Here is a 26,092-nt window from a genome sequence, read left to right as displayed (position 1 = left end):
TCCATCTTTGTTCTTTCTCAAGATTGCTTTGACTATTCAAGGTTTTTTTGTTGTTGTTGTTCCATATAAGATTTAGGATTATTTGTCTATTTCTGTAAAAACTGCTATTGGTATTGTGATAGAGATTGCATTAAATCTGTAAATTTGTTTTGGGTAGTATGGAAATTTTAAGAATATTATTCTTCTGGGTCACCTGGCTGGCTCAGTCAGTAAAGCATGGAACTCCCGATCTCAGAGGTGTGAGTTGAAGCCCCATGTTGAGCATTGAGCTTACCTAAAAAAATAAAATTAAATACCTAAAAAAATAATTATTAATTCATCCAATTTACGAGCATAGAATATCTTCAATTTCTTTCATCAATGTTTTATAGATTTCAGAGTATAGGTCTTTTACCCCCTCGGTTAAGTTTATTCTTAGGTATTTTATTGTTTTTGGTGTAATTTTAAATGGGATTGTTTTCTTAATTTCCCTTTCTGCTGTTTCATTATTAGTATATAGAAATGCCACAGGCTTCTGTATATTGATTTTGTATCCTGCAACTTTACTGAGTTTGTATTAGTTCTAGTAGTTTTTTGGTGGAATCTTCAGGGTTTTCTAAATATGGTATCATGTCATCTGCAAATAATGATAATTTAACTTCTTCCTTACCAACCTGGGTGCTTTTTATTTATTTTTCTTATCCAATTTCTTTGGACTTCCAGTACCATGTTGAATAAAAGTGGTGAGAGTGGACACCTTTGTTTTGTTCCTGACCTTAGAGGAAAAGCTCTCATTTTTTTACCATTGGGTATGATGTTAGCTGTGGGTTTTTTATATATGACTTTTATTGCATTGAGGTAGGATTCTTCTAAACCTATTTTGTTGAAGGTTTTATCATTAATTGGTGTACTTTGTCAGATGCTTTTTCTGCATCTATTGAAATGATCATAGGATTTTTAAAGAAATTTTTTACGTTTTTCAAATTTATTTTAAGAGAAAGAAAGAGCATGAGTGGGGGAGGTGCAGAGAGAGAGAGAAAGAGAGAATCCCAAGCAGGCTCTATACTGTCAGTGCAGAGCCCAATGCGAGGCTCAATCTCACAAACCATGAGATCATGACCTGAGCCAAAATCAAGAGAGTTGTACGCTTAACGAACTGAGCCATCCAGGAGCTCCAAAATGATCATATGATTTTTATCCTTTCTTTTGTTGATGTGATGTATCACAATGATTGGTTTGTGACTATTGAGCCATCCTTGCATCCTGGGAATGAATCCCACTTGATTATGGTGACTGAATTTTTGAATATATTGTTGGATTCTGTTTGCTAATAATTGATGATTTGTGGATCTATGTTCATCAGAGATATTGGCCTGTAGCTATTTTTTTTCATAGTGTCTTTATCTCATTTGGTAGCAGAGTAATGCTGGCCTCATAGAATGAATTTGGAAGCTTTCCCTCTTCTATTTTTTGGAATAGTTTGAGAAGTATAGGTATTAACTCTTCTTTAAACGTTTGGTAGAATTCTCCTGTGAAGCCAACTGGTCCTGGACTTTTGTTTATTGGGAGGTTTTGATTCTTAATTCTATTTCATTGCTATTAATTGGTCTGTTCAAAATTTCTATTTCTTCCTAATTTCTGTTTCTTCCTATTTCTTCCCTGTTTGGGGAGATTATATGTTTCTAGGAATTTATCCATTTCTTTTATGTTGTCCAATTTGTTGGCATATAATTTTTCATGATAATTCTCTTACACTCCTTTGTATTTCTCTGGTGTTGATTATTATTTCTCCTCTTTAATTTCTGATTTTATTTGAGTCCTCTCTTTTCTTCTTTCTTTCTTTCTTTCTTTCTTTCAGGTAAGTATGTCTAAAGGTTTACCAATTTTGTTGATCTTTTCAAAGAATCAGCTCCTGGTTTCATTGATTTATTCTATTGTTTTTTAGTTTCTAATTCATTTATTTCTGCTCTAATCTTTATTTTCTTCCTTCTACTGGTTTTGGGCTTTTTTTTTTCTTTTTAGAGCTCCTTTAGGTGTAAGATTAGGTTGTTTATTTGAGATTTTTCTTGCTTCTTGAGGTAGGTCTGCATAGCTATAATCTTCCCTCTTAGAATGGCTTTTGCTACATCCTATAAATTTGGGACCATTGCATCTTCATTTTTATATTTCTACATGTATTTTTTATTTCCTCTTTGATTTCTTGGTTGATCCGTTTATTATTTAGTAACATGTTATTTAACCTCCATGTGTTTGTGGTCTTTCCAGATTTTTTTCTTGTGGTTGATAGCAGTGTGGTTGAAAAAGAAGCAGGATATGATTTCAAACTTTTTGTACTTGTTGAGACTTGTAAAATGGTTTTTTCTATTGATGTAAGGAAGAGAGGGAAGAGTGAAATCAATTGCATGTTTATGGTGCAAGAAGTATTTCAGTTGCTGTAAGTTATTTACAAATTGGAGAGTATAAAATATTCAAAGACAATGAAAAGCAGATTCCCCCAAAAAACAGATAAGCAAGAAAGATGTGCTATAAACAAGATGTGCCTGATTTTCCTTTGAAACAAAATTTTTCCCTATAATCTTCATCTTGTGATCAAAACAATCTTAAAAGAAAAAAATATTGTTTATCACAAAATGAGACCAATTTCATTAGGTTTGGTCTGATTGTTGGTATAGATATAGCTCAAGTGTTATTTTACCATATGGGCCTCCTTAAATTACTTAACTTTGTATCTACTTATTTTTATTCAGTATATATATCCAAATCTAAAAGCTGTATATATGTTGTATTTATATTTATCTTTCCTTACATATTGATTATTTGTGCTTTATGTGTAATATAAATATTATATATACAAAGTTGTACCTTTTATCATTGTATAAGTTTTTTTCTTGCTATTGTTTTACATACATATTATTTCATCCAGTAAGATGCACTATTTCACCCAAGAAGGATTGCCCTTTTACCCAAACAAAATGAGGTCCATAGAGTAAGTTCATTCTCTCATATCCTTTTCTTCCTTCTGCCCTCTGCTCCTCCTATTTTTCTTTTCATTCTATTTTTCTTTTTTATTTTTATTTTTTTATTTTTTTTTTCAACGTTTATTTATTTTTGGGACAGAGAGAGACAGAGCATGAACGGGGGAGGGGCAGAGAGAGAGGGAGACACAGAATCGGAAACAGGCTCCAGGCCCTGAGCCATCAGCCCAGAGCCTGACGCGGGGCTCGAACTCATGGACCGCGAGATCGTGACCTGGCTGAAGTCGGATGCTTAACCGACTGCGCCACCCAGGCGCCCCTCATTCTATTTTTCAAGTCATATAACCCAGTCACCCACTGAAGGAAATCTGGGTTCTTTCCAATTTGGAGCTATTACAAATAAATCTTCTTTGAACATTTATATACAGCTTCTTGTGTGAATTTAAGTCTTCATTTCCCTAATATAAATGCTGACAAGTGAAATTGCTAGGTTGCAGAGTAGTTGTATGTTCAGTTTTTTAAATGTTTATTTATTTATTTTTGAGAGAGAGAGAGAGGGAGAGAGAGAAAGAGGGACAGAGCATGAGTGGGGTAAGAACAGAGAGAGAGAGGGAGACAGAGAATCCCAAGCAGGGTCTGCACTGTCAGCACAGAGCCTGATGTGGGGCTCAAACTCACAAACTGTGAGATCATGACCTAAGCCAAAATCAAGAGTCTGACATTTAACCCACTGAGCCACATAGGTGTTCGTTTTTTAAAGAAACCTCCAAATTGTTTTCCAGAGTGACTGATTCCATTTTGTATTCCAATCAGTAATGTATGAATAATTGATCAAGTTCTTTTGCATTCTCACCAGCAGTTGGTATTATCACTATTTTTTATTTTAGTCATTCTAAAAGACATATAGTGATAGTGCATTGTGGTTTTAATTTGCATTTTCTTGAGAGCTAATGAGGTTGAACATTGTTTAGTGTGTTTATTTTTCATATGTATATCCTATTCAATGACATGTCCCTTCATATTTTGTCTATTTTCTATTTTAGAATTTTTGGTTTTCTATTGAGTTTTGAAATTCTTTCTACATTCCAGGTGTGAGTACTGGTTTAGTACATTCGGGCTGCAATAACAAAGTACCACATACTGGTAAATAAATAAGAGAAATTTATCTCTCACAGTTCTAGAGACTGGAAGTCTGAGCTCAGGGTGCCAGCATATTTAAATGAAGGCCCCCTGCTCTGTTGTAGACTTCTCATTGTATCCTTACATGGTGGAAGGGGTTAGGGACCGCCATGGAGCCTTTTTTATAAGGAACTAATCCCTATCATGATGATGGAAACTTCATGACTTAATTACCTCCCAATAATCCCACTTACTAATACCATCTTCTGAGGTTAGTTAGGATTTCGACATATGAATTTTGGGAGGATACAAACATTCAGACCGTAGTAAACCCCTTGTCAGGTATATGGCATACAAGATCCCACCCTGTAGCTTGTCTTTTCATCCTCTTCACAGAATCTTATGCAGAATGTTTTTAACTTTGATAAAACCCATTTATCAATTGTTTCCTTTCATAGGACATGTTTTCATTGTCAAGTCTAAGAACTCTGTGACTAGCCCTACATCTTGAAGACTTTCTCCTTTGTTTCTTTCTAAAAGTTCAATAGTTTTAAGTCTGTTATTCAGTTTTGAGTTTTTAAAAAAAAATTTTTTTAACGTTCGTTCATTTTTTAGAGACACAGACAGGCAGAGCATGAGCAGGGGAAGGGCATAGAGAGAGGGAGACACAGGATCTGAAGCAGACTCCAGGCTCTGAGTTGTCAGCACAGAGCCTGATGCGGGGCTTGAACCCATTAATGCAAGATCATGACCTGAGCTAAAGTCAGATGCTTAACTGATTGAGCCACCCAGGGACCCCTGAGTTAATTTTTATATAAGGCATGAGACTTATATTGAAATTCTTCTTCTTCTTCTTCTTTTTTTTTTTTTTTTTTTTTTTTTGCCTGTAGGTGTCCAGTCACTTCAGTACCACTTGTTGAACTGGTCTGCTGAACTTTTTAATTGAAAAATTATTTTTAAGTGTTGTACTTGAATCCCTTTAAGTACTTTTGTTTGTTCATTTTTTTTTTTTATATTCAGATTTTTATCTGTCTTTTCCAGCACTTCAGTTTAATCATTATTAGAACTCCTTGTCCTGCCTGGCCTTTCTCCCTTTGGGAGCTATAGAATGACTATTCCTTTTCTTATTTTATCATTGAACTTCAGGTCTGCTTATCAAGGTATATTAATGAGCAGAAAGGCTATAGGAGGTGAAAGATGAATAAATGCTAGCCTGTTACAGTGTTCAGGCAGGCTAGTATTTTCTTGCTGGGAATTGTTCTCTTCCCCATTTCCCCTGTGTTCTTCTAGCCTCAGAGCCGGGGGGCAGGGAGATAAAAAATCTACTAAAAGAGTAGCCCTTTTTTAGCATACTAATATTGGTATTCACCATGGAGTTCTGATCTCCTCACATGAGTCATCACTCCCAATAAAGACCAACACCTCCCCCAGCTGCTTTTGATCCCAGGAACTATTTCGTGTGGGAGAAGGAAATAGGCTGGGGTTGGAAATGCAGGAGAAAGAAGGTCTATTTAGTTCCTGAGAATACGTGCTTCATGAAGAATCTTTGATCTTATTGTTTTTAACAGCCGCATAGTATTTCTCACATAAGAAATTCTGTGTTTCTAGTTTTGTTACTGAATTGCCTTTGCTGTGGTGTTACTCTGGGTCCAGTGTTTAACTAGAATAATCTAACATATATCCCTAATACTCAAAGTTTAGTCTTTAATACTAGTCACTACTATAGGGAACCGGTATTCCTTGTAAAGTTTCTTGATTTCTTATCTCCATACAGGGAATTTTTAAATGGGCACAGAGCATCTTGTTGCCAGAATCAAAATTCCGGAGTACCAGTGAACAGATATAGGAACAAATAAGATCTCCCTGGCCAAACTGTAATAATTTGAGCACTCAAAGAATTATAATTATACTTTATTAGAATAATTTTAATCTATAAAAAGCTATGAATGCAAAAAGATACTCTAAAGTAAAAGCATTAAAAGCAATGTTCCAGATCAACATGGTAGTGTAGGAGACCCTAGCCTCTGTCTCCCTATAAAGATAAAAAATTAAATAGCTATCCATGACCAAAAACAGCTCTGGGAGAGATGTGGAGTCCATTTAAAAACTCCAGAAACACTGTGGAACAAAAAACTGGAGAATTACTGCACAAAAGGGGAAGGAAAACATCTTCATTTTTCCTGCATCATTCCATTTTCCAAATGGGCATTACTCAGTGCCAAATAGGAACTCCCAAGCTAGAAATAGTTCCCTTCACTGGGAAAGGGAGAGCAGAGTGAGTAATCAGCTTTCCAGCCTTTCAAGCACTCCCCACCCCACCCCACCCCATAAAGGACCTGCTTTGGTTTTATCCCACTCAGAGACAGGCAAAGTTGAGACTTACAGAGATGGCTAGGAACACAGAATAAAAACAGGAACTACCAATGTCAGTCTCTCATTGGGATTGACCTTGGTTCCCAGTGACCAGTACTACAGAGTACTCTAGCAGGTTTCACCACTGAAGAAACCAGTGACCAGCACAGCTGTCACAGGCATCCTCCAGATTTTACCAGTTTTCACCCCATAGGTATTCCCATTCCCAGACGCCAGGTGCCTGAGTCTCTTCTGGCTTCATAAACATCCTCTCCTCCACCCACACTACCCCCTTCCCTGTGCCTGCTGAAGTCCAGGCCTTTACGGCCAACAAATGCAGGATGCCAACCTAGACCCTGACAGCTGTCCTCCACCAATGTGTGTACAGTCAAGCCCCTTTAGGTGTACACCCACATGCCAGTGGCCTGATGTCTGTCACTGGCCTCCACTGATGTGTGAAAGCACATGGCAAGATCTTGCAGCCAGGGAAGTACATGCTCACGGCCAGGACTCTCACAGCTGTTTGTGGGCCTAGATTCAGCCCCATCTCCTATTACTGGCTGGCACTACTAGGGTCACCTGCAGCTATCCCATCCCTGCTGTGTGCCTGTATGCTCCTGCTTCAACCCACGTCACAGGCCTCCACTGCCATGCACCTGTGGAGAGACCATGGCACCACAGGAGTGCATGCACATAGCCTAGGCTCCTGCAGCTTCATGTGGGTACAGATCTGGCCCTGCCTGCTGCCACTGGCCTGTACAGTGAGGCTCACCTGCAGCTAGCTAGCCTGTCTAGTTATATACCTGCATGAGTCCAGACTAACTTCCAACTCCATTGCCTTGCACCTTTGGCAGGACCCATAAGCCATGGTAGTGCATGTTGACAGCCAGCACCCCTACAGCCACCAGTGTACCCCACAGTTGGCCCTGGTTCTTGTTGCTTGCCCTGGTTCCCACCAACTAAATTTGTATATTCAACTGGCTCTTGCCACTATACAGACACCTACAGCTACCAAGGCTGAATCATAAAAAAATAGAAAATCAGAGCAGACCAATATTGTTATTGATACTGATTTAGTAACCAATATCCTCCCAAAAAAGAAAACCCCAGGACCGGATGGCTTGATGGGTAAATAAATGATACCAAAGACTTTATGAAGAGTTAATACCAATTCTTCCCGGGGCACCTGGGTAGCTCAGATGGTTAAGTGTGCAACTCTTGATTGTGGCTCAGGTCATGATCTCACGGTTTGCAGGATGGAGCCTTACTTTGGGCTCCCTGCTGACAGCATGGAGCCTGCTTGGGATTCTTTCTCTCCCTCTATTGCTCTGCCCTTCCTCTGCTCATGCTCTCTCGTGCTCTCTCTCTCTCTCAAAATAAATAAATAAACTTCAAAAAATACCAATTCTTCTCAAGCTCTTCCAAAAAAATTGAAGAGAAGGGAATACTTTCAAACTCATTTTATGAGGCCAGAATTACTCTGATACTAAAGCCACACAAGGACACTGCAAGAAAAGAAAATTACAGGCCAACTTCCCAGATGAATGTATAGGCAAAAATCCTCAACAAAATACTAGCAAACCGAATTCAACAGTACACCATAATCCAATGGGATTTATTATGAGGAGGGAAAGATGGCTCCACATATGCAAATCAATACATGTGATATACCATATTAATAGAAAAATAAAAGCCATATGACCATCTCAATAAATGCAGAAAAAAGCATTGAACAGAATTTAACATGCATTGGTGATAAAAACACTCAACAAATTGGATATAGAGGAATGCACTTCAACTTAATAAAGGCCATATATCACAAAGCCACAGCTAACCATCATACTAAATCGTGAAAGGTTGAAAGCTTTCTCTTTAAGGATCAGAAACAAGACAGGGGTGTCCACTCTCACCAGTCTTTTTCAACATAGTAATAGAGGTCCTAACCAGAGCAATTAGGCAAGAAGAAGAAAAAAAGGCATCCAAATCAGAAAGGAAGCAGTACAGTTGTCCCTGTTAGCTGATGATATGATACATATATACAAAATCTTCAAGCAACTACACCAAAATACTGTTAGATTTAATAAATGAATTCAGCAAAGTTTCAGATACAAAACCAACATACAAAAATCAGTTGCATTTTTATACATTAGGAATGAATTACCTGAAAAAAAAAAAAGAAATGAAAAAGAAACCCATCCCTTTAAAAATAGCATAAAAAATACCAAATAACTAGGGCGCCTGGGTGACTCAGTTGATTAAGCATCCAACTTCAGCTCAGGTTATGATCTCACAGTTCACTAGTTCGAGCCCCACGTCATGCTCTGTGCTGACAGTGGAGCCTGCTTCGGATTCTGTGTCTCCCCCTTTCTCTGCCCCTCCCCAACTCGCATTCTGTCTCTCTCTTAAAAATGAATAAACGTTAAAAAAAATTTTTTAAATACCAAATACTTAGGAATAATAAATCTAACCACAGAAGGAGAGATCTATACACTTTAAACTATAAGACATTTCTGAAAGACATTGAAGTCACATAAATGGAAAAGTGTTCCATGTTTATTGATCACAAGAGTTAATATTATTAAAATGTCCATACTTCTCAAAGCCATCTACAAATCTGATGAAATTCCTATCAAAATTCCAATGGCATTTTTTTCAAAAATAGAAAAAACAATCCTAAAATCTATATGGAATCACAAAATACTATGAATAACCAAAGCATTCTTGAGAAAGAAAGCTAGGGGCATCAGACTTCTGGATTCCAAAATACATTACAAAGTGATAGTAATCATAACAGCGTAGTACTGGCATAAAAGCAGACACAGAGACCAATGGAACAGAATCAAGATCCCAGAAATAAACCCATGCATATACTGCCAATTAATATTTGATAAGGGAACCAAGAATCCTCAGTAGGAAAAAAGAGAGTCTCTTTAATAAGTGGTGCTGGGAAAACTGGATATCCACACGCAAAAGAATGAAATTGGACCTCTGTCTTACACCACTCACAAAAATTAACTCAAAATGGATTAAGAACTTAATTTAAAAGTGGAAACTAAACTTCTGGAAGAAAACATAAATGATAAGCTCCTGATATCAGTCTTGGCAATAGTTTTTTTGGCTATGACACCAAAAGCATAAACAATAAAACAAAAATAAACAAGTGGGACTATATCAAACTGAATGGGTCTGCATAGCAAAAGAGACAATAAGCAAAATGAATAGGCAACCTGTGAAATGGGAGAAAATATTTGCAGATCATTTATTTGATAAAGGGTTAATATTCAAAATGTATAAAGAATTTCTAAAACTCAATAGCAAAAAAAAAAAAAATACAAATACAAAATGGGCAGAGCACTTGAACAGACATTTTTTTCCAAAGACGACATTCAAAATAGCCAATAAATACATAAAAAGGTGCTTCACATCACAAATCATTAGGGAAATACAAGTCAAAACCACAGTGAAATATCACCTCACACCTTATTAGAATGACTATTATCAGAAAGAGATAGCAAATGCTGGCAAGGAGGTAAAGAAAAGGGAATCCTGGTGCACTGTTGGTGGGAACGTAAACTGGAAGAGCCACTATGGAAAAGAGTATGGAGGTTCTTCAAAAAATTAAAAGTAAGTTTAAAAAATTAAAACTGCCATATGATTCAGCAATCTCAGCTCTGATTATATATCTGAAGGAAATAAAATCCTATCTTAAACAGATATCTGTACCCCCGTGTTCATTGCAACATTATTCACAATACCCAAGACATGGAAACAACCTAAGTGTTGATGAGTGGATGAATAGATAAATAAAATATGGTACATATATGCAATAGGATATTATTAAGCCATGAGAAAGAAGTAAATCCTCCTATCGTGACAACATGGATGGACCTTGGGGGCATTATGCTAAGTGAAATAGCCTTAGTTAAAGACAAATATTGTATGATCTCAGTTATATGTGAAATCTAAAAACATTGGCCTCCTAGAAACATAGTGTAGAATGATTGGCTGTCAGTAGCTGAATGATGGGGGAAATGGGGAGACGTTGGTCAAAGAGAACGAACTTTGAGGTGTAAAATGAGTAAATTCTGGGGATTTATTATATGGCATGGTAACTATTGTTAACAATACTGTATTGTATACTTGAAAGTTGCTATGAGAGTAGAGCTTTAATGTTCTCACCATAACAACAACAAAACCAAAATGATAATTATGTTAGATGAATGATGTGTTAACTAACCTTACTATGGGAAACATTTCACAATATACATATATATTAAATCATTACATTGTACACCTTACACTCGCACAATGTTGTATGTCAATTATATGTCAATAAAGCTAGAAAAATAAATTAAATGAATAAGCAAGTAAATACAATACTTTCCCACAAAAACCCCTAAAACAAAAAACAATGCACCAAAATGGTAGTTGTAAAATTCCACACACAAAAAGTGGCTCTATTAGGGTATATTCACATTAAATCTTGTTATTCACCTTGTTTTTGCTGCTTAGTATTAGTATTAGTTTTGCTGCTTTGTGCTTATTATAAAAGAACAATACAAATTATTATGTTAAGTTTTACTTTAGAAGTCCAGCTTTAAAATTGAAGAGTAATAGTGTAGCTCATTAATAAGAGGGGGATTATCAACAAAATAGCTGTAAAATGATGGTTGATGAGATCTCTAGGGAACACACAAAGAAGCCACAGTGTCTCTTCAGTGTAAATCAGGCAATGCAGATACTGGTTGTAATTCAGATAAGAATGTTAATCTAATCTATCTCAATCAGGCCACATGAAATTATATAGCAAACCAAAGTAAGAAAATGGGTAAGATTGAAACTTAAGGTATACCCAGAGGACACGTTAAAGTTATACAAAATTCAAACTTACTCTAAATCCTAATTGAAAGCCAGGGATTTGGGTGGGAACCCTTGTTACCAAAGCAGGTCAGTGATGACAGCAGGAAGGGCTAGTGTGTTACTGCAAAATAAAACAATCATGCTGGAAGTAGCATTCTGAACCCATGTCCTAGTCCAGAGTCCTGACTACAACTCAACCCTCCCCCTGTGCCCAGTTCTGAATCGCATATGGGGTGACTTCAGCAAGTCTGAGAATATTTCTGTTCTTCTATGTTGAGAACGTGACTTTGCAGGCCTGGGAAGAGGTAGAAATAAACAGACATGTAGAAAAGGTAAATTAAGCCCATGGTATTAATACTTCATTGCTTGGTTTAAGAATAAGCTTTATTGGGGTGCCTGGGCGGGTCAGTCAATTAAGCAACTGACTCTTGATTTCGGCTCAAGCCATGGTCTCCCAATTCACAGAATTGAGCCCAGCATCAGGCTCCATGCTGTCAACTTGGGATTCTCTCTCTCCCTCTCTCTTAGCACCTCCCCTGCTTGCTCTTTCTCTCTCTCAAAATAAATAAATAAATAATCATTAAAAAAAAAAAAAGAATAAGCTTTATGGTAATTGTGTACCTTGTCTATGTTATTTTTGTACTTTAAAAAGTTTGAGACTGATGGAATATAGTTTTAATTTGACATATTTAAAAGAACATGATGGTAAGGATCTGATTAGTAAGCTGGTATGTTTAGAATAGGTTTGTAAAAGTATTTATGTCCTAAGGAAGATTTGTCATTACTGCAGTAAAGTTGACATCGCTTTGTTTAGTGTGTGAAATGCTTGAACAATTTTTATATGTTGACTTTGTGATGATGGTTTAAAAAGTTTAAGAGAAATTACTTAATAAAGCTTGTATATGTTTGGGAAAGAAGTTTAATCCATCAAAATTATAAAGTGAGCATTAATAACAAGAAGAAGTGAAGGCAGGTATTTTTAAAATTTTAATACAGAGTATACTTGATTTATAAACAAAGATTTGTTAGTGGAGCTTAAAGCCTTCTGACAAACTCAGCTATTGACTTCAAGTTTAATAATTGAATATGAATTTAAACACAAATAGCATATTGTTCTTCCTTTGCCTGGTTAATATCTAGTATTTAGCTTTTAGCTTTCAGGTTATATATCTTTCCAAAAGGAATGCATCTGTATTGTTTAGAAATGCATTTAGCTAGGAGTAAAATAAAATCATCAGTGGCTTAAAGATGTAATGGGTTTATTTGTCTCACAAAATAACAAATATAGGGATGGAACAGTGGCTTAAAGATATTTATAAGGACTGGGGATTCTTTTTTCTGCCTTGCCATCCTCAGGGTGTGTCCTTTGTCCTTAAAATCACTGGATGGGTTGCTGCATCTAAAGACATTGTGCCCAAGTTCAGGCAGGAAGAAAATAATGAGAGACAAAGGGCAAAGAACAAAAGCCTCTTGTGAGACTTTTTTCTTTTTTTTACTCAGGAAAGATAATTTTTCCCCTGGGACTTTTGCCTACCTCCTCATTGGCCAGAAATGTGTCACATGGTTATCCCTAGCTGCAAGGAAGTGTTTGCTCTATGTAGAGGGAGGCAAAGGAGAAGAGAATTGAATGGGTGCTGAATGAGTCTGTATCTCTGATCTCTGAGACTGGATTAGATGCTCCTTTTTTATTTTCCTCATAGTACCCAGTAAATGAGACCAACTGGAATATCTTTGAATGCTATAATCAGTGCAGATTTGAAGTGTAGTAGTGGATATGAAAATGCAAAGAGTATATTCTATTATATTTTGCCAACTTAGATGGTGTCCATATATATTAAAAACAGTGACTAGATTGAAAACTCTTTGAGAGCAATATATTGCATATATGATGGTTGCCTAACACCTTTTCTCTTCACTTATTTTGGTTGCATTTTTTGAGGTATAATTGACATATAACATTTTATTAGTTTCAGGTGTACAACAATGATTTGATATTTGTATACTTTATGAAACGAACACCTCAGCAAGTGTATTATCCATCATCATACATGGTTACAAAAATGTTTTTTCTTTTTTCTTTTTTTTCTTGTGATGAGAACTTCTAAGATTCACTCTCTCAGTGACTTTCTCAGCACCTTTTCCTGAGCTTACTACTCAAAGTGTGGTTGTGGACCAGTAGCATCAACGTCAGTAAGGAGCTTGTCAGAAACAGAATATCAGGCCCTTCCCAGATCTATGAATCTGATCTGTATTTTAACAAGATCTCTAGGCATTTGTTTGGACATTTAAATTTGAAAAGTACTGCTTTAGGGCATCTACCTGTGCCAGCTAGCTCTCTGGACTTCCTAGTTAATGTGAACCAATACTGGGGCACCTGGGTGGCTCAGTCGGTTAAGTGTCCGACTTTGGCTCGTTATGATCTCGCGGTTTGTGGGTTTGAGCCCCGCATCGGGCTCTGTGCTGACAGCTCAGAGCCTGGAGCCTCCTTCTGGATTCTGTCTTCCTCTCTCTCTGCCCTTCCTCCGCTCACACTCTGTCTCTCTCTCCTTCAAAAATAAATTAACATTAAAAAATTTTTTTAAAAATGTGAACCAATACTTTTCTTTTGTGCTTGAACTTGTTTCTGCCATTTACGGTTGAAAGAGTCCTGACTGATCCAAACAGTAAACATATATTGTTAGGTGCTTCATTCTTTACAGTGATTCATACATTATTATTGCTTTGAACTTATAATGGAATCAATCAATTATATATACTTGGGGGGCGCCTGGGGGGCGCAGTCGGTTAAGCGTCCGACTTCAGCCAGGTCACGATCTCGCGCTCCGTGAGTTCGAGCCCCGCGTCAGGCTCTGGGCTGATGGCTCAGAGCCTGGAGCCTGTTTCGGATGCTGTGTCTCCCTCTCTCTCTGCCCCTCCCCCGTTCATGCTCTGTCTCTCTCTGTCCCAAAAATAAAAATAAATAAAAAAACGTTGAAAAAAAAATTATATATACTTGGATCACAAAACAAATACATCAAGAAGAGCAATTGCATTTCAACTCTCATGCTGACCTTGGTCGATTGTTAATGGCTCCCTGGCCACAGTCATTGTGTTGAGAAGGACTCTAGATTAGCATCAGGTCTCAACAGGAAGGAGTACACTTAGTGATGACTGACAGTCACAAGTTATAAGCATGTGGTGACATTGATGCTACCCTTTTATCTCAGAGGCACATTCACATTTCATAGTGTAGAGAGGGGTGGTGGTGATAGGGAGGTCAGCGTCAATATTGCTCTTCATTCATTGATTCAACTTATATATTCTTTTCCTGCACATAAGTAAAGCCTGTAATAGAATTGTAAAATGTGGAATTGGGACTCTTCTAACCTAGTATTCTTCTGCAACCTGGACTTAAGTGTTCTATCACTAACGGTAAAAAAATAATTGTCTTAGTAAGAAGCATTAAGCTAGTAGACATAATCTTTAAATTTTCTGTTTATCTTCAAATTTTTACATAGTTTGTGGTTTCTATTTTAGAAAATAGAATCTAGATAAGACAGCATCTGAATTAGAATAAAATTACATATTAACTGTTAAAATTGTAAAAGAATTTTTTCATCGTAATCCTGTAGAACATCTTGACTTCCAGGTGCTGGGCTGTGTCTCTTACATAAATTTAAGCGCTCCCAACTCCTTACTTTCATAGGTGAGGAAGCAGAGACTTCCTTGGTAATGAGACTTATCCAGATGGAAGACTGGAAACTGTGTTCTGAATACATTTCCTGCTTTTCCACTACCCAGAGGGCTTCCTCTCCTATTTCCTCTTCCTCTTTCTTTTTACTACCAGATACCCATCCACAAATAACAGTCATTGTCTTTTCCCATATTCTTTGCTAGGATCAATTGGTCAGAAATCAGAGAAGATGAGAGAAAAACTTAAATGAGAAAGAACTTGGATGAGAACCCAGGATGACATGGAAAGAAAACAAAGCAATATCAAGGAATAGCATGAAATAGCTTGCTGAGGGTGACAGAACTCTTCTGAGTTCCAATTCTGTGGTGGCTACATAAATCTACATGGGTGTTAAAATTGATAGAACTGTACACCCCTCCCCCAGTCAGTTTTACTGTATGATAATTTAAGATAAAAATAAATAAATAAGATCGGAAAACAAACTGTCAAACAGGGCAAAGAGGCCACACTTCCAGTCTTCCCTGAACAGTCTTAGAGGAAATGTGATGAGGATCTAGGCTATACAGTGAATCCTTGTCACAAATAGTGTAGGTTAAAAGATCTACCAAATTTACACATACACTGATTTCCAAGACTATATATTGTAAGTGTTTCACTTTGTTTTATCTTTTTTTACCAGCAAAGTACATCTTTTTGGAAGGAAGTAGTTGGTAACTTTTTTTAGGTTGGTGTGATACATGAATTGTTTTCATAGCATGTTTTTATTAAATAGTAAGCTATTGTGCAATTCTTAGTATAATGGTAGTCTTATTTGTTTCCCACAGAAATCTAGCCAAGTAAACTGTAGGTAAATGATGGTGTGTGTGTTTGCTTACTTGACTCATGTATGGCTACTTATTGGAAAAGGCATTGATGCCCAGCTAAGGCTCTTAACCTTGCTTTGACTTAATACTCTATTTTAGAAATCTGGTTGCATATTCTTGTATAGTTCCTATACAACATTGATGTTAAGCATGCTTAAGCATTTAGGACCCACTCAGCACAAGTTAACACTGTTGACTGACCACCTTCCTTTGTCCAAAGAGTGTCTTTTAGCCCATTTACCCTTTCTGTAAATTAGTTTGCTTCCAGATTTGCCACATTTGATTTGCTCTGCTTTGTCCCTTTCTCCTTAAAAAGGATGGCCTATATTACTTATTTTTATGTTACAAGTTCTCCCAACTTCCCCATTGCATTTATCTGGGTGGATCATGATTCTTGTTCTACGCTTAGTGACACATATATTTTCATACGATCTAACCATTGAGGAAAATGTCACCTCTCCTTCATTCATATATCACATCTTACTAATTGTAATCCATTACTCAGATTCACTCTCTCTTTCCAATTCCTAGAAATTACCTTCTAAATGTACTATCTTAAATCGTGAAAGTTATATTTCTTTAAAATGAGCTCTCTTTCAACACAGTTTTGGTCTTTGGTCTTGTTAAATTACCTATCTGAATGTGACTACAAAGAAATATAAAGGATTTACAGGCTTTTTTTTTAATAAAAAAATTTTTAATGTTTATATATTTTTGAGAGAGAGAGACAGACAGAGTGTGAGAAGGGGAGAGGCAGAGAGAGAGGGAGACAAAGAATCCAAAGCAGGCTCCAAGCTTTGAGCCCAAAGTCCTAACTCACAAACCCACTGAGCCATCCAGGCACCCCTCCTTTTTTTTTTTTTTGAAAGAGAATACCTTTTTTCCCCCTCTTTAAATAGCTTTCAACCAGAATTGTCTAGGAGAGGCAGAGATATAACCTGTTCATCTGGTTCTACTTTGCATACAGAAAAATCTCATAGACTCCTAGCTTTTCTGATTAGAAACCTTGTACTTTTTCTTTTTTTACGTGTACAGTTGTATGAGTTTTTTTCATTGATAGACTTTTAAAAAATTATTTCATATTAAACAGAAATTGAGCAGATAATGGAGAAAGAATTCCTGTATACCCTCTTCTCCACAGCCCGTTTTCCCTGTTAACATCTTACGTTATTAGTAGGTATGTTTGTTAAAATTAGTGGACCTATTCTGATACACAATAATTAACTAAAATCCATATGATTCTAGGTTCCTTAGATTTTCCCTTATGTATTTTTCTGTTCAAGGATCCTATCCAGAATGCACATTACCTTCACTAGTCATGTCTACCCTTGGCTGACAATTTCTCAGACTTATCTTGTTTTTGATAACCTTAACAATTTTGAAGAGTACTTCTCAGGTATCTTACAGAATGCCCCTCTAATGAAATTTGTCTCATGTTTTTCTCATGATTAGATTGGAATTGTGCGTTTTGGGGAGGAAGATCACAGAGGTCAAGTGCCATTCTCATCACATCACTTCAAGGGAACATATTATCAACAATGAGTTATCTTGTTAATGTTGACTTTAATCATCTGGCTATGTGATATTTCTCCACTGTAAAGTTACTCTTTTTATTTTTTGGAAGCAAGTCACTTTTATGGTGCACACCCCCAAAATGGGGAGTCATGCTCCCCTTCCATTTTTTTTATGTTTATTAATTTTTTTTGAGAGAGAGAGAGAGAGAGAAAGAGAGAGAGACAGTGTGAGTGGGGGAGGGACAGAGAGAGAGGGAGACACAGAATCTGAAGCAGGCTCCAGGCTTTGAGCTGTCAGCACAGAGCCTGATGCAGGGCTCGAACTGATGAACTGCAAGATCATGGACACTTAACCCAGGAGCCCCGATGCTCCCCTTCCTTTAGGTGGAGTATCTACATAATTTATTTGGAATTCTCCTACAGGAGATAAGATTGTTTCTTCTCCCCCATTTATTACTTTATTCTATCATTTATTTATATTAGTATGAATCCATGGTTATTTATTTTATACTTTGGGCTATAATTCACTAATACTTTATTTTCTTTCCCAAATTGTTCTAGTTATGGCCATTGGAAATTCTTTCACTTGGCTCTTGTGCCCTCATACATACTCCAGTCAATATGCATGTTTTTATTTTTGAGGACTTCCTTACCTTCTTACACTACAAGATGCTCCAGGCTCATCTTGTGTATTTTCTGCCCCTGTCCTACAGTCAGATATTTCCCCAAAGAGCAGCCTTGCACTTTTATAAGCACAAAGCAGCTTCTTAATCAGCTACTCCAAACATGAAAACTGTTCTTCAATATCTCTCTTTTTTAAAGTTTTATTTATTTTGAGAGAGAGAAAAAGAGAGCAAGTGGGGAAGGGGCAGAGAGAGAGAGAAAGGGAGAGAGAGAATCCCAAGCAGCCCCCATTGTCACTGCAGAGCCCAATATGGGGCTCCATCCCATGAACTGTGAGATCATGATCTGAGTGGAAATTCAGAGTTGGACACTGAACCAACTGAGCGACCCAGGCGCCCCCAATATCTCATTTTTTTGTTTACTAGAAACAAAAGGTGGAAAAACATTTAAAAACTATATAACCAGGAAATGCAAATTCCCAGTGAAGATTCAAGGACAGATGAGTCAGATTTAGTATACAGAATGTAAAAATGAGACAAATTGTTTGAAATCACAAATGTCCAGGAAAAATAAGGGTTTTTTTGGGTTTCATGTGTGTAAAGGAAGCTTATAAAGGCAGAAGATGATTCTGGTTGGGCTCCTCAGATAGTAGGTACAGGGAGATTAGGAAATGAACTTGGAAAATTTTTAAAGAGAAGATTATGTATATTCACAAGTGGGAAATGAAATAGACACACTTTTTTTTACTGATTTATATAATGACATATTAGGATATTCTACATAAAATATTTTTCATTAGTTTTCTTCTTTAAATACTAATTTATAAATTACTGTGCCTAAGAATTATTTAATGGTCTCAGACCAAAATCATAAAGATTTTGAAATGTAAATAACTGACTACTAAAGAGCATATCTATAACAGGATCTGATTTGCATAAATGTATTTAATTATATTCATGGAAAAAATTTTGAGAAATATTTATCAATTTAAACATGGTCATCTTTTTCTGCAATATAGGTAGAGTTTTTTTCTCTCTCTCTGCTTTTTTTTTTTTTTTTTACAAAAACACATGTATACTTTAGAAATCAAGAAACAAATAAAAGAATTCAATAAATATTATGTAGGCCAAAACACATTTTTAAATTTTTTAATATTTTTAATTTTAAGTGTTTATTTATTTATTTATTCAGAGACAGGGTGAGCAGGGGAGAGAGAATCTTAAGCAAGCCCCACCCTTAGCTCCGTCCCACAACCCAGGGGTCATGACCTGAGCTGAAATCAAGAGTCAGATGCTCAAGTGACTGACCCGTACAGGTGCCCTGAAAACACATTTTTTAAGTAATATATGTAATTTCTTCTAAAAATTAAAACAAAGAAAGGATTCATAGATGAACTAAGGTTTGAGGTTAGGTTTGAGGGTAAAGACCAACATTGCTTGAAGTAGTGGGTTGAAGTGTTGGCCAGAAACAATATCTTTTTTTCTGGAATGAAGAACTAATCTCAATTTAATATTAAAAGGCTTGGATGCTATAATTTTTTTCAAAACGTAATTTCCCTATTATATAGGTTGGATAAGCTATGAAGGGATAAGAGGTTTCTGGAATTTAGAAATAGGGGGTGTTACAATGATAGTGATTCATGTCTGTCACCCTTCATGCTAATTCACTTCCACCTAGGGTTTAAAAGGAAAGTGGCAAGAGCAGGGGCAGTTCATAACTTAGGGCACTGGTTCTCAACTTTTTGGTCTCTGCACCTCTTAAAAATTATTGAGGATCACACTCTTAAAAATTATTGAGGATCTCAAAGAGCTTATGTTTATGTGGTTTATATCCAGCAATAGTTACTGTGTTAGAATTAACAAGGGAAATTTAAAAACCCTAATTATTAAAAAGTAATAAATGCCTACACATTTCTACATACATCACATGTTTTTATGAATAATAACTATATTTTCCAAAATAAAAATTAGAAGAATGGCATGGTTTTACATTTTTGCATATCTCTTTATTTTTTTATTTTATTAAAAACAATTGTGGGGCGCCTGGGTGGCTCAGTCGGTTAAGCGTCCGACTTCGGCTCAGGTCATGATCTCGCGGTTCCTGAGTTCAAGCCCCGCGCCAGGCTCTGTGCTGACAGCTCAGAGCCTGGAGTCTGTTTCAAATTCTGTGTCTCCCTCTTTCTCTCTGACCCTCCCCCGTTCATGCTCTGTCTCTCTCTGTCCCAAAAATAAATAAAAACGTTAAAAAAAATAAAAAAGAAAACAATTGTAATGTTTATTTTTGGGAGAGAGAGAGAGAAGGGGAGGGGAGGGGCAGAGAGAGAGAGGGAGACACAGAATCTGAAGCAGGCTCCAGGCTCTGAGCTGTCAGCACAGAGCCCGATGCGGGGCTCAAACCCATGAACCATGAAATCATGACCTGAGCTGAAGTTGGACGCTTAACTGACTGAGCCACCCAGGCGCCCCCGCATATCTCTTTAATATCTGGCTTAATAAAAGTGTTCTCTATGATTCAAGTATATGAAGAAAATAGAAGGCTCTAGGAGGAGAATTTAATAGTCTTTTCAGTTAAGTGTGAATATTCTTCTCTGAGACTATAGAAACGTTGACAAGTGGTAATTTCTTAGAGGTTATTTGCAATGAAGAATCTGAAATCATATCAAGGAATCTTTTGTACCTTGTTTTTATGTATTTGTACACACAAACACACACATACATATATTTAACTATCTCCATTGGTCTACTTGGAACTTTGAATGTATCCTTTACCTATGCATGATTTTGTTATGTCCTGCGTCGGACATTTGGAAAATATTGGTTCACGGTGTCATGTAGATCTTTCATACGTTGACATATCTCATCTCACAATATCAAAAAGTCACATTTATTAACAGCACCAAAGTCTCATCAGGAAAGTCTTCAAACTCTGTTTACCTCACAAATCAATCTGCCAATTATTTTAACAGCAAAAGATGGGTTTATGTGAGAATAGCAGAGAATTGATATCCTGGACAAGGAAGCAAACAGGATTTTCTAATGGGCCTTAAAGGATTGGCACAGATAGTTTTAAGAAAGAGCGTTGGAAGGGAAAAGGTTTCAGAATTTGGCTATAGACAAAACCTGCTAAAGGAGTATGTCAGAAGGGAAGGTAGTTTTGCTAATACATTTTTGATCATTTGAAAAGATCCCCCATTGTGGGGGTATCAGAATATTCACATAGGTCTGGAAAATACTTCTGTTGAAAATACCTGACTAGTAGTATTGTGACTAGTAGTGCCCAAACTTGGTGGGTCGAGTCTCTTGTGCTCAGCCAACTACGACTGCCTCATTCGCAGGGAGTACCGCAAGGAGTCACTTTGAATGCCGATTTCCGTGGCCTTTCGCAATTGCACTAAACCAGGCTCTCTGCGCTTGCCGTAACGCGGACTCTACCATTGCTTTCTGAGGGGGGAATTGGAGGTAGCGAAAGAAGGAGATCGAAGCGTGTGTGTCGGGGGGAAAAACCGGGCGATCAAGAGGACGGTTGTTTTACGGATCCCGTAACCAGCCCCTCCTACTCCCTTTTCCCCTCTCCCCGCCGCCCCTGTCCCGTCCTGGAGCGGCGGCGGCCTTGAGCTTTGCTGTGTTTGCGCGCCGTGGCAGGTGAGCGTCCGGCGCGCGGTCTCCCCGGGCTTCGCTCCCACCCCCCGTGTCTCCTGGGCCGGTGGCGGCGGCCGGCCGGGGAGGCGGCCTCGGCGCACAGTAATGGCAGCGCTGTGAGCAGGGGAACGCGAGCTGACAGCCGCCGCCGCCGCCGCCGCCCACCTTCCTCGCCGGGGGCTTCGTCCTTCACTCCTTCGGGCTGTCTCCCCCTCCCCTTGTCCCCTGTCCCTTGTCCCGCTTCTGCAGAAGGTAACCCCGCTGAGGGTCGGGGAGCCGGGCTGCAGGCGCCGGGAAACTTCGCTTCCCGGTTAATGGGTGGCGGGGATGGGGCGGAGGAAAGGAGTTGGGGGCGGGGAGGGGGGAGGGGAAAGGGATGAAAGGGGGGCGGCTAGGGAAGATGGTGTCCTATAAGGGACCCCGGCTCCCCGGAGCGCTGACCCCTAAGCCCGGCCACCCCCTGGACTGGATCCCGGGCCTCCCCTACCCGGCCTTGGCCGCCCCTCCCTCGGCCCCATTTTCTTCCGAAGGAGGGAAGGTGAGAGTGCGTGTACTCTTCTGCTTGTTTACGAGCTCACACGGATACACAACTCTGTGTTTGGGGGTGTGGGGGGGGGCATCAGTCTCTTATATCCTTACCACGAGTATTTTCACTTTTGTTTCCGCAGACAGCGAAGATTGATAGCTGTGGGGAGGAGTATCCTATGTGCACGCCAGACCTGTCTCTACAGTTAGGGTCTGGTGAAATAAGATTCTTAGACTCCTCAGAGCATTTACACACAAGGGAGCCTGGACCATTACCTACAACCCCAGAGATACGTTCATGTAAATAAAATATCTCTAAATTGCAGACTGTTATTATTGTTAAATCATCTCCTTTCCCTCGGATATTACTATTACCAGTTGATGGGCAATACCGTAGAAGTTAAAGTTTTGGAGATAAGATATAAACTATTAACATTCACTGTAGGTGTTTTGACTTGACAGTATAAAAATCTTTGAACTAGGTCTGTTCCAAATGTACAAAGTAAAATATGAGAAATAATCACTTTGTTCTGATTGACTACTGACTACCTAATAGAAATTTAAAAACACTCAAAGGGCAATACCCTACCCTTTAGAATCTCACGTTCCTAAGACAGACAAATGAACAAATTGGTTATCCTTTGCCTCTTTTGCCCAAATACAGTGTTCGGAAGGCCCTTCCAAAAGAGTCCCAGATGAAATAACAGATGTACAGTGTTTTGAGTTATCCTTTTTTTCTTTTCAGATGCTGTTTATAACTTGGGGGAACATTTCTGCAGTGTGCATGCACATAGTGTGTGAAAAATACCTTTTCTATGTATTTGAATGTTCAGATGCATCTGAAATAATCTTACTTCAGGCTCCATCCTCTGGTGATTTTCAGTGTTTTATGACTATTAAGATGGTTTATCCATGTCTTTAATCCTCAACAGTCTAGTCATTAAATTAAATGTTGTGGACCTTCTTTAGAGCCGGTTTTGCCTTTTCACTTAAATATTAAGTATTTCGTTTGTATGTCAAGCATTATCACAGGCATTAGGGGATAGAGCAGTAAGCAAGAAGTGGAGTTTCTGCCCTCCTGGAGCTTCAATTCTGGTGTGGGAGAGAGAGACATAATACATAAGGAATAAAAATAATTTCAGAGAATCATTAAGTACTATGAAGGAAATAGGGAGTTGTGGTATTAAGACTGAGCTGCTGTGGTCAGGAAAAAAACCGGTCTTAGGGGACCTTTGACCTGACAACTGAAAAGTCAGAAGGATTTAGCCTTTGGAAGTCTGAGGGGAGAGTATTCCTATCTGAGGGAACAGCACGTGGAAATTCTCAGAGATGATATCAAGCTTGGGGTCAGCAAACTGAAAGAAGCTCAGTGAAGGTGGACCCTAGTGGGGAATAAGAGGTTAGGTCATAGCCAGGGGCCAGATCCTGTGAGGTCTTATTGTCCAAAGGAGTTTGGCCTTTATTCTTAAAGTACATTGAAAAGCTGTTGGAATTTTTGTCAAGATGGAAGTGATTTGCAATATGACTGGAGGAGGAGATTGAATAAAAGGAGAAGAGAAGCAGAGAGACCGAGAGAAGGCTGTGGTAGATTTGAATAGAATAGTGACTGGCGTGTTAGAGACAAGTTACAAAAGATTTTTGAGGTATATTTTGGAGCTAAATGTATTGATTGAACTTGTGGCTTGCATGAGAGTGTAGTTGCTTGGATCAGCAGTGACTCCTGGGTTTTGGGCTTCAGCTGGAGGCTGGTGATGCCATGTATTGAGATGAGAAGGTGGTGAGGGAAACATATGGATAAAGCTGGATTGGACATGTTAAGTAAGACCTGTTAGATGTTCAAGTGAAGGTGAGAACATCTGTATATCCAGATTTGGATATACAAATCTGGAATTTAGTGGAGAGGTTAAGAAGTCATTCATTCAACAAATGTTTTTCAGGCACCAGCTATGGTCTTGGCAGTGGGGATATAGTAGTGCAAAAATAGACAAAAATCTCTGTCTTCACAGGACTTCAATTCTAGTGGGGAGAGAAAGAGATGGGGAGTCATCAGCACTTACTGGTTGGTTTGTTTATGTTTTGAAAAGAAACTACATTCATATGATTCAGAAAATGTTTGGTGGGGTTTAGAGAAATTTTTCCCTATTTCTTGTCTCCCATCATCACCCAGTTTTTTTGGAGCCAAACAGGGTTCGTGTTTTCTTACATATCTTTCCAAAGATATATTTTATGAACATATAGGCAAATATTTATGTATCCCTCTCCTCACTTTGCCAAAATGGTAGCATACTTCACTTGCTTTGACACCTTGTATTTTTTAGAGTATTAAATAGTATTTAAAAGTTAATGAAACAGGATGAGACCACCTAAGGAAAAAATGTAGAAAGAATTTTAGAAGGCTCTGGAATACTGCAACATTTTGTAAGTTGGTCCCTGCTCTCTGAGTTTTGGACCTACAGATGTGAAGTTGTTTAAAGAGCTGTTACTTTTTGTGAGACTTTTTATAAAAGTTTGCTCTGTTTCTTTTGTGTTCACTTTATCTTCCTGTTCTCTTTATTGGCTGGAAAATATCTGTGATTGGGAGCAGTGTTTTCCTGTATATACTGTCAATTAAATTCAAGTAAATTAATGACAGGATCAGCCCTGGAATCTTAATATTGTGAAGACTTTTGACTGGCTATTGTTAAGTCTAGGAAAAAGAGGCAGAGATTTGGAATGTTAGGAGATTATAACAAGTTACTGATGTTTAAGATGTATGAGTGAATCCTCTCTCAGTAATCAGTTAATCACAATATCTGTTCAGAGCAATCTGGCTCTTTGCCTGGGTTTGAATCTTAGTAGTAATGTTTCTATTACATTGCAGATGTTAGTGTAAACCTTGTATTACTATCTTTAAGAATATGTAGAGTTGGGGCGCCTGGGTGGCTCAGTCGGTTAAGCATCCGACTTTGGCTCAGGTCATGATCTCACGGTCTGTGAGTTCGAGCCCCGCGTCGGGCTCTGTGCTGACAGCTCAGAGCCTGGAGCCTGCTTCAGATTCTGTGTGTGTGTGTCTCTCTCTCTCTCTGCCTCTTCCCCATTCATGCTCTGTCTCTCTCTGTCTCAAAAATAAATAAACGTTAAAAAAAATTAAAAAAGAATATGTAGAGTCATTCTGTTACTTTTTGTTTAGGAAGGCTTATTGGAGAACACTGCAGTTCTTTTGATTCTTAAAAGTTTTGAGACAATGAGTAGTGTTAAGATCATGATATTGCATCTGCTACACCTTTTGTGGTATGATTGAACTCTGTTGATTGACTTATGTGGAGTTGGGGAGATGGAATATTTTTTATTGAATGTATAACACTTTATATATTGGTTGACATTTTGATTTCCTGTTAGCTGTCTTTAGCTACTTGCTATATAAATTTTAAATTTACCTGTTTTTTTTTTCTGAGATTTTTCTTGATTTAAAAACTTAGTTCAGTTCTATTTTTGTGGTTATTTTTGCTATTCTCTTGTATTCTTTTTGCTAGAGATTAAAGTAAGCCAACTTATTTCTGCGTTGGATAAATATAATCTTTGATGGAAAATATTTAATGGTCCTTTTTGAAGTATTAGACACTAATTACTAGGTATAAGACTACCATGTGAAATATATGTAGTGAATGTGTTTAGCTAACTTAAATTCTGTAAATGTGTAGGTGTTAATGTCCTATTTCAAGGTTTAGTTATCTAAATGATTTTCATTTATATACTTTATGAATGATGTGACTAATTGTTATTTAATCATGGGATTATAACCTGATTGTGTCTGTGTCAGAGTTTTTTGATTATTGAGGTTGACAGTTATCATTGTTTCTCTTACCAGCTGTAAGTTTCTTGAAGGCAACATCTCTGGCATCTGTAAATACATAATAAGTATCTATTAATACCTTAAGTCTTGTTTCAATGTAGGTTGCTTTTCTAATAATGAAATGTTGGATTTATGCTG

At 37.7% G+C, this 26,092-nt stretch overlaps 1 protein-coding gene across 5 annotated transcripts in view; it reads left to right on the top strand.

Moving 5' to 3' along the window:
• The window catches only part of CUL2 (cullin 2), a 159,285-nt gene that overhangs the window by 34,271 nt on the left and 98,922 nt on the right, over positions 1–26,092 (top strand). Inside the window, exon 1 of one of the 5 annotated variants that reach the window (XM_047065423.1) lies at positions 21,509–21,600. The exons of 1 other annotated variant lie outside the window; for it this stretch is intronic. The gene's annotated coding sequence lies outside the window, so the exon portion shown is untranslated. Of the gene's footprint in view, positions 1–21,508; positions 21,601–21,707; positions 21,850–22,079; positions 22,423–22,516; positions 22,995–26,092 lie in introns of those variants that run through there. 3 more of the 5 variants (XM_047065418.1, XM_047065420.1, XM_047065419.1) reach the window with 3 other exon arrangements.

This window comes from Lynx rufus, unplaced genomic scaffold, assembly GCF_022079265.1.
Source record: "Lynx rufus isolate CCGP_SWC_20201006 ecotype Redwood Valley unplaced genomic scaffold, mLynRuf1.p SCAF_7, whole genome shotgun sequence".
Classification (NCBI taxonomy): domain Eukaryota; kingdom Metazoa; phylum Chordata; class Mammalia; order Carnivora; family Felidae; genus Lynx; species Lynx rufus.
Note: the sequence above shows the minus strand (reverse complement) of the source record. Positions and strands in the feature narration are given on the sequence as shown.